Genomic DNA, 10,254 nt, shown 5'->3' with positions numbered 1-10,254 from the left:
TCATACAGAAGCCCAAAATAGTCCACTAGAGAAAAAAGAGAAAAGAAAGGGAGAAGGAATAAATGCATGATCCATAAAAATTGTGAGATATAATAAAGTGATTTTTCTTGGTTTGGGGTAATTGCTTATGCAGCATTTAGAAATTTAGAACATCCTCACAATATACTCATGAGAAAGGTATTATTTATATAAGAAAACTTGGCAAATATTATTCACTGAGTTTATTCAATGTGTAATTTTTAAGTACCTTGTATTACATTGTAAAAGCTGATGAAATGCAATATACCTGAAAAGGAATGGCTTTTTCAAAGGAGAATTTATTAAGTTGCAAGCTTTTATATAGTTCTATGGCCATGAAAATGTCCAAATTAAGGCAAGACTATAAAAATGTTCAAACTAAGGCATCCATGAAAAGATACCATGTTTCAAGACTTCCAATGACATTTGGGGTTTCTGTCTCAGCTGGAAAGGTACATGGTGACATCTGCTAGCTTTTTCTCCAGGCTTCTTTAATGTTTCCCTATAGCGCTGTCCATTCTTATGGCTCTGTCAGTTCTGGTGGCTCCATAGGCTTTTCCAAAATGGTTCTCTCTTAAAAGACTCCAGTAAGGAACCCCACCTTGAATGGGTAGAGACTCATCTCCATGGAAGACATCTAATCAAAGGTTACCATCCACAATTGAGTGGGTCATATCTCCATGGGAACAACAACAAAAAAAACTTCTACCTAGCAATATTGAATGAGGACATGGCTTTTCTGGACACATAATAACTTTAAACCAGCACACACCTAGAAGTGTGAAGCACTATTAATATTTTGGAATTGAATAGTAAGTAAATAGGTACATTTTCCGTTCTCACAAAACATACTATCAGTAGAGTGTGACTTTACCCCCAAAATCAAACTGTAAGTAAAAAGGTGGAATAGACCATTCTCTTTAAGATGCCAGTAGTAACTCATCTCAAGAAGACATAATGATTTTAAAGTGATTTCAAGAACACTTCAGCTTTTAAAATTATTACAAATAATATAAACATCTGTATAATCAGTAAAAAATTTGTCTTTAGATTCTAACTCCTATACTTGACCACTTCTCCATGAGACTGATTTTCCTTTTATAATGCACTGTACTAGTATTCAGGTTACAATGAAAAAATACTACATAATGGTAGAATTAAACAACAGGAATTTATTGGCTCATAATTTTGAGGCTAGGAGATGGCCAAAACTCAGGCATCAGCAAGGTGATGCTTTTTCTCTCAAGACTGTGTCTTTCTGGGGCTGGCTTCCAGGAGATCCTTGAGTCTTCAACTTTTCCATCACATGGAAATACACATGATGGCATCTTCTCCTTTGTTTTTGAGTTTTGTTGACTTCCAGATTCTGTCTTTTTGAGGTGGCTTTCTTTTTACAAAGCTCCCACTACTAGGAGTAAGTTCAAATTTCATTCTGTTCAGTTATGACTTAACTAAAAATCACATATTCAGAAGGTCCTATTTCCAAACGATTTACACCCATGGGAATGGACTAAGACTAGGAATGTAGCTTTTTTGGGGAGTACGTAATTCAACTTACCACATACACAAAGCTTAAATTGAAAAGGAACAGCAAAATACATTTGACGATAGATTTTTCAGTAGTATTTTTTCAAAAGAAGGGTGCTGCTTATCTTATATTACCAAATGCCATTTTAAAAAATTAACTACAGTAAATTCTTCATATATTTTAGTCTTGAATTGGACCCAAAATCATCTGTGATGCAAAATGTAGAATACTTTTCTGCCTAGGTATTAGTAAATCAAAAGGCAAGGATTACTAATTAGGCCCCAAGGAGATGGCAACAGCTCAAATGGAATGCTGGCAATCCACTTAATATATCTGACAACCTGCTTGCATTAATCTAGAAAAAGATTGTGCACTTATCTTGGATTTAAATCACAGAAACCACATTTAAACCATCTTAAAGACAATAATTGCATGCACAGCACTTGAGTTTCAGAAGAACTTTCCCCTTCTCATTCTAGAAAATTGTTACCAATTGCCACTTCTGCTTTTACATCCTCTTCAACTCATTAGACTTTGTGGAGCTGCAACTGACAGTTAAAATAGCATTCAGTAACATTAGCTCCAATTTCAGTATATTAAATGCTGAGGATCAGAGAGTGGAATGCTCTGATTAGGCATATTTACCAGACTTTTTTAGAAGATGGAATGTAGAAACTTCAAAACTGGAGAATATAATATATGTTTACTTGTAGATTGTATCATGCCAAAATAGGGAATCATAATTCTAAACTGAAAGTGTCTGTGTTGCTGCCTAAATGAAAACAGCAACAACAACTTTCTTGGCTATTTCTCCTTTCAAATAAAAATTAACTTTAGTGATTGAACAAAATCTGTTAAATGAGTAATATTGGATCTTTCCTTTCAGTAGGTCATGGCTTAGTGGGAGATACACATACATCTATAAGCATCTGCAGTGAAAGGGCCCCAGTTGCAGACTTAGTAGGCAGGTGGTGTTGAACTGTCTACCAAAACAGAGCACAGATATAGTCACAAAATGTCAAGTGTATCATATACTGATGGTGGTGGGTAAAAGGTGACTGTCGTGAAGGATGTGGGCAAAAGAATATGCAGAAAAGAGCTGAATTAATGCTGGACTGGCAAAGCTCTGTCTTCATCTCTGGATGTCTGGTTTTAATTCTTAGCCAAGACAAGGGCAATAGGTTTATGACATGCTGTTTACAGTTCCAAACTCCCCTGATAATCTCCAGGGACAGTTTACTTACTGATGGTTTACACCTGGAATAGCCAGTTAGATTAGATTATCAGAGGGACACAAAAATCCCAGGACACTGCGGCAGTGATGGGAACTTGCCATTCAGATCTCCCTTCAAGTGAGAACCTGCTGTGAGAAATTGTAGTAACTTGATATTCTCAAGCTACTTGACCTTCAGGATTCACTGCAGAGTTCATCCTGTGGTCACACTCATCTTGGGTTACTCTCTGCCAATGGATGAACAAGCAGGATACTGGAGTTGGGTCATTCCTGCTAAATCTGGGGCTTCTCTAACAGGCTAACTTTTCTCTGGAGTTCCCTATGATCTTGGCTGAGATTTTTTTAGTGCTGCACTAGAGTGGGAGGCTCTTCCTACACAATTCTCATATTTCCCTTTTCCTCCTTAATGTGTCAATCACTTTGTGGTCTGAATGTTCTCCCCACCTACCTCTGCTCTCTTGCCACATTTTTCTTCCCAGGTGTTTCCTCCAATAAATGTCATATACAGCTTATTTCAGCTTGAAATCTGCTTCACGTTGGATATGAAGTCACACACACACACACACACACACAGAGACACGCACGTACATATACATTCTTATAGCATTATATAATAGGGGAAAAAAATGGAGCTTGCATCTGGCACCTTCATATTTTCCAAATAAAAGAAAATTCCTGCAATACCTGAGAATGTTTGTTAGCAGTTTGATATCTTCTCAGCAGACTTCATATTTCAAGAAAAAGGTAAATTTCAGCATACATTAGATCAAATGTTGACAAATTTTTTTTAACATGTATACCTGCTTCTTCATATGGATGCTTTGGATATTGAATTAGATTCCGGAATATGACAATAAATAAGAAATGCCAAATCTTGTCATCAGATAGCATATTCTAATGGAAGATAAAAATAGAAAAGACGATTGCAACCTTAGCAAAAAGTGATAAGACTGGAAACATTCCAGGTATTATGTAAGTACTTAGTAAAGACATCTAACACGGACAAGGAAGGTTTGAGATAGCTTTCTTAAGGAAGTGAAAAGTTCTGAGTAGAGGAAAGAGCAATGCCTGAAAATTCAGAAACAAAAGAGAATATAATGATTTTGAAGATCGGAAAAAAATGTAGCTGACCTGAAATTGACAGTATAATTAAAGATTGATAAAGTTGAAGCTAGAGTAAAAAGCACCATGACCCCATATTCCAGAGCCCCTCGTGATGGGTTATGAACCAACAAAGGCAAGGAGACTCCACTTTAGACTATTACAAAGGTGATACATTCAGATTTTTATCAATATTATTTTTCTTCATTAGAGTAGTTGTGGGATTCTAGAAGAATTATGCATAAAATACAGAATTCCTATATGACACCTTTTACTGACATCTTGCATTTGCACGGAACATGTGTTACAACTGATGAAAGCACAATTTTATAATTGTACCTTTTACTATGTAGCTCATAGTTTAATTAATGGAATCCCTGTTTGTGTAATATAGTTCCATGGACATTTTTAAAATTTTTATTCTTTTACCATATGTGCAATCTAACATTTTACTTTTGTTAATTGCACTCACAATGCTCTGCCACTTTCACAATCATCCATCAACAAAACATTTCCATCATTCCAAATAGGAATCCTGTACATTTTAATCCTAACTTCCCATTCCCTATTTCTACCCCTTTCCCAGGTAACCTATATTCTAGATTCTGACTTTAAGAGTTTGCTTATTCTAATTATTTCAAATCAATGAGAACATACAATATTTGTTCTGTAGTGTCTGACTTATTTCACTCTACACTACGTCTTCAAGGCTCATCTATGTTGTTGCATGTATCAGGACTTCATTTCTTTTTCTGCCTAAATAATATTCCACTGAGTGTGTATGTGTGTGTATGTACAAATATATATATCACATTTTATTTACCTGATTTTTTAAAATCACTTGGGCAGCAGTGAAAAATGGATTGACAGTGCCATTATGGGAAATATGGAAATGAAATATCCTGAAAAAAACTTCTGTTGAAAAAAACACTGAAACACTGACCATCATACATGAAATGTATTTTAAGTGCATAGCCCAGCAAGGAATTATGCAAAATATCAAATATCAGAAATGAAAAGGGAAGCTTAAGCAAATCCATCTATCTGTCATTAGCAAGAGGCACAGAAATAATAAAAGTAAACAAAATTTTAAAAAGAGGCAGATTAAGAAAATTCTAAGAAATATGCTATATCTATATTAATACCAGAAACAGTATCATACCAGAACCTGGCGAATGGATAAACCAAACTGTTTAATAAGCATTGTAATACTACTTAGCAATATTAACAAATTACTGATCAATTTGTAAACAGAGATATATCTTAAAATTACTTTGCTAAGTGAAAAAAAGTCAGAAATAAAAGACTGGAATTTTATTATATGAAATGTGGAAGATGCAGCATTATTATACCAGAAGCATATCAATGATTTTCAGGGGCTGGGTTTTGGAGGAGGGATTGACTGAAAAGGGGCAAAGGAAAAATTTTTGGTTGATGGGACTTTCTATATCATGATTGTGATGGCAATTACATGACTGTGTGCATTTACCAAAATTAATCTAATTGTAGGGTCTTGCAATGGTGGCTCAGCGGCAGAGTTTTCACTTGCCATGTGGGAGACCTGGGTTGGATTCCCATTGTCTACTTATGCAAAAAAAAATCATCTAATAGTATATATAGTTTTTGAGTTTCATTTATACATTTGACCATGAAAAGGTTAGATAAAAATTCACAATTTTAAGAGATGATAGTCTTATTTGCCCTATCACAACAAGATTAATCTGGAGAAAATTTCCCTATTGTGTTTAACTACTGGGAACATCTTTAGAGTTTCATGACTTTAACAAACACCAAGAACTTTAAATAGGGGTCTATAAACTAGAGAACTACAGTTCAATAATTATTCAGATATATAAAATTGGTAACATTTAAAATAATGGAGATATATTACAGAATTGAAAGCTCTATTTTAATCTTTAATGAAGATTAAAAAGTTGCTAGCAAAGCAATTTTAAATAAAACTAAAAAATATATATACTCAATTCCCAGCTGTCTCCACTTGCTGGGGAAGTCAGACTCATGCTCAGTGGCCAACTCCCAGTTCCCACCTACGCTCCCTTCCCATTCTACTGTGAGCATACAGTTCTGTCTGTTTCCATTCTACAACCCTGGGGAGATGTTAGGTTTAATTAAAAAAAAAAAGCTACTTGACCTAACCTTAAATCTGGAAATCAAGAATAAGTAGCCCAGATGCTTCTCAGAACAGGAAACTCTCAGTGGAATGGCATGCCCCCTTCCCTTTGGGTAGATACGTTTTCCCCTCAGTCAGCACTAACTTGTCTCTCTTTCCTCATATGAAGTAGAGTGTGAGGAACTGCCATCCTATTGACTCTGACCCAGGAGACCTACCATGCTGGGACTGCTTTCCCTGCTCTTTTGGACTCTTTCTGATGTGTAAGTAATAAAGTATTCATTTGCTGTAAGTTTGTGTTATGCCTGAGCCTGTGTTTCCATCACATAACATGTAACAAATTGCTGCACACCACAGATGGAGAAGAAAAGAACTTGAATGTATTCTATAATTGATTATTAAATAATGTATTAATGACTTTTGGAGGTTCAGAAGTATCTTTAATATAAGCATTCTGCAATAGTAAATTGCATATCATCAGCTCTATGATTAACACTAAGTCTACATGATCAATTATATTTAGAGGTTATAAATGAAATTAAAACAAAAGTGGAAAGGGATCTATATTTTTGTTTACAAACAATCTTCGGGGATGATAATCAATTCCAGAGAATCCAGATATAGTTAATGATACCCACTAACCACTTATGATTTATTTACACTACACCTGTTTTTTCTTTGACATTTTTAAAACTAAATCTACTTTAAATTATCTTCATTAGAAATGTGGTAGTTAGATTCAGTTGTCAACTTGGCCAGGTGAAGGCACCTAGCTCTGTTGCTGTGGACATGAGCCAATGGTACGTGACCCTCCTCTATTGCTGATTACATCTGCAGTCTGCTAGGAGGTGTGCCTGCTGCAATGAATGATGTTTGACTTAATTGGCTGGTGCTTAAATGAGAGAGCACAAAGTTAGCACAGCCCAAGTAGCTCGGTATACTTCATCTCAGCACTTGCAGCTCAGCCCAGACCTTTGGAGATGCAGAAAGAAATCACCCTGGGGGAAGTTGTTGGAATCCAGAGGCCTGGAGAGAAGGCCAGCAGAGACCATCCTGTGCCTTCCCACTTAAGAAAGAACCTCAGTTGAAAGTTATCTGCCTTTCCTCTGAAGAACTAACAAAATAAATCCCCTTTTATTAAAAGCTAATCAGTCTCTAGTCTGTTGCATTCCAGAAGCTAGCAAACTAGAACAAGAAAGTTCTATATTATATGTCTCATTGCAATGGTCTCTACCTGACAAAATTAAATGGAAAATTGTGATACATGAATTACACAGACTTTTGATAAATTTTATTGAGCACATCTGTGCACCTAAACAATATTCTAAGTTGGGCTGTTTAAATGAGGGATTTACCCAAAGTCCATAATTTCAAGGAGTTGAATGCTAGTTGCAATAGAAAAAAAATAGTAAAATGAGAAAACCAATCCAGATATTGGTAAGAGCGCTCAAGACCATAACATATGTGTGTGGTAGACCATTATTTCACAAATTCTTTGTGATAAAGGGCCAACTTTTCCCCAAACTATTGTAGACCACCATTTTTTAAAATACAACAAAAAAAGCCAAGGGAACAGAAAAATGCATCTGTTCCTAAACGCATATTCTCACTTTCTGTACTTACCTTGCCTCATTGACTGGTTATAAACAGATTTTGCAATATCATCAGTTTTGTTAAATTTATAGGCCAAAATTTAAGATAAAGAAGGGAAAAATGGATAAGGTGGGGATAAATAGTCCACAGAAAGCTTCTATCAGAAATTACCAAGAAACTATTACCAACCTAGTGATAAGGAAGATGATGGGAGCACAGACACAAGGATAGAAAATTGCCATGAATCATCCAGGAAGTATAAATAGACAGAGAGAAAATACAAAGAATATAGAAAGTAGAATGAAAAATATAGAGGTGTAATAAAATTATATAAATGATTTAGATTATCATCTGAAATGACCGCATCATTATGAATTAGGCACATCAGCTTGCTTTAGAATATAAAGGGTTAAATATAGTTAAGTCCAGGTCAGGTGACTGGATCGATTTACCTTGCTGTAGTTTTTGCTTCTGTACTCTCAATCACAATCCTTTCTACTTGTTCCAATCTCTGCTACTCTTCACATTCTGTTATATGAACTGTGGTGAAACTGTATGTGCCCCCAGAAAATCATGGCTGTGGAACCATTATAAGAATGATCTTTTGATGAGGCTACTTTAGTTAAAGAAGGTCTTACTCTACTTACTGGAGTCCTTTATAAATAGATTCAATATATATGTACATGCATACATATATATATATATATAAAGAGAGAGAGTCTGAAAAGGAAAGAGAGAGAAAGCCAAGGGAACAAAAAGCTGAAATCAATGAAATCTGAAGAGAAAGGAGAGACCAGCAGAAGCCACCATGCACTTTGTCATATGGCAGAGGAATCAAGGATTGCTGGCAGCCGATCATGGGAAAGAAAGCACTGCCTTGATAATATCTTGAGGTGGACATTCTCAAGGTCTTAAATTTTAAGATACTAAATTCCCATTGTTGAAAGCCACCCAATTTCATGGTATCTGTTTGAGCAGCCTAAGAAACAGAACACCAGTTGTTCCAATTTTAAACTATTAGGTACCCCAGAAGAGCCATGTTTTAATCCTGATTCAATCTTGTGGGGATGGTCATTTATTTTAATCCTGATTCAACACTATAGGGTGGAAGCTTTGGATTAGATTATCTCCATGGAGATGTGGCATGTCCAATTGTGGCTGTGACCTTTTGATTAGATGGAGATGTGACTCCACCCATTCAAGGTGGGTCTTGATTAGTTTACTGGAGTCCTTTAAAAGGGGAAATATATTTGAAGAAACCTCAGATACAGAAGCTTGGCGAACAATCTCTTCAGAACTGGCAGAGACACAGATGTTTCGAAATACTTGGAGTCCTGAGAGAGAACAGATGCCTAGACATGGGCAGAGAGCCCAACAGATGTAGCCATGTGCCTTCCCAGGATATGCAAGCAAGCCAGAACATGGAGAGAGCCAAGGGAAGCCAAGAGATGAAAGACAGCCCTGGATAAGCAAAGTGAGGAACCCCCACAGTAAAAGGCTAAAAGCAATAGAGCCCAGGAACAAGGGACAACAGAAGCCAGCCATGTGCTTTCCAGCTGACAGAGGTTTCCCACATGGCATTAGCCTTTCTTGACTGAAGCTAACCTCTGGTATGTGCCTTACTAGGACACTTTCACAGCCTTAGAATTGTGACTTGCAACTTATTAAATTCCTTTTTAAAAGCTGTTCCGTTTCTGGTATATTGCTTTCTGGCAACATTTGCAAGCTGATACACAGTCTCTTCAAGAACATCAGCCGGTTTCATTTCTCTATGCCATAAGGTCAATCTCCCTTTCCAGCAAGATGAAGTTAAAATGGTCATTGCCCAGTTATCCCTGAAGATTGAGAAACTGATGAAATGAGAGGGAGGAAGTGTAACTGAGATATTAGGATTTAACAAATGATTATGACTGCTGACTCATTATATAGATATTTCTTAAATTTCTAGTGCATTAGAAGAGCTAGAAGAAAAGACCTGGAATTGTTGAACTGTAATCCAGTAGCCTTGATCTTTGATAATGATTGTATAACTATACAGTTTTTATGTGTGTGACCATGTGATTGTAAAAGCCTCGTGACTGACATTCTTTTTAGCCAGGGCATGAGCAGATGTATAATAAAATAAAGACAAAAAGTATTGATTATAAGCCAAGGGATATGGGATGTTTTGTGCTTTCTTTTTTATTTTTATTTATTTTTTTGGAGTAATGAAAATATTCTAAAATTGATTATATTAATGAATGCACAGCTATATGATGATGCCATGAGCCACTGATTGTATACTTTGGAAGAATTAAACGGTGTGTGAATATATCTCAATAAAATTGCAATAAAAAGAAGATGTATGAAAGGAATGTCTGAAACAATGCTCTGTACTCTAACTTAATGCTTATCAGTTCCATTCAACTCTTCCAGTCAGTGATTTTTCTAATTTTCTGTCTTCAAATAATTTTCTGAGAGGTTCAACACTGTGGATCTCCCAGGGGCAAGAATACTGTGGAAGATACAAGAAGGTGAGAAATATCTGTATAATAAATGAGAAGCACTGAAATAGACCAAAATAATCATTCTCTTTGCTTTGTTTGGCTAAGTTTTCTGACAAATTATTTCACGTGAGAAAAAATGAAAACTTTTGCATGTGTGTTTGTT

The sequence above is a fragment of the Tamandua tetradactyla genome, chromosome 18 (assembly GCF_023851605.1).
Source record: "Tamandua tetradactyla isolate mTamTet1 chromosome 18, mTamTet1.pri, whole genome shotgun sequence".
NCBI classification, from domain to species: domain Eukaryota; kingdom Metazoa; phylum Chordata; class Mammalia; order Pilosa; family Myrmecophagidae; genus Tamandua; species Tamandua tetradactyla.
This window is presented reverse-complemented; position numbering follows the sequence as displayed.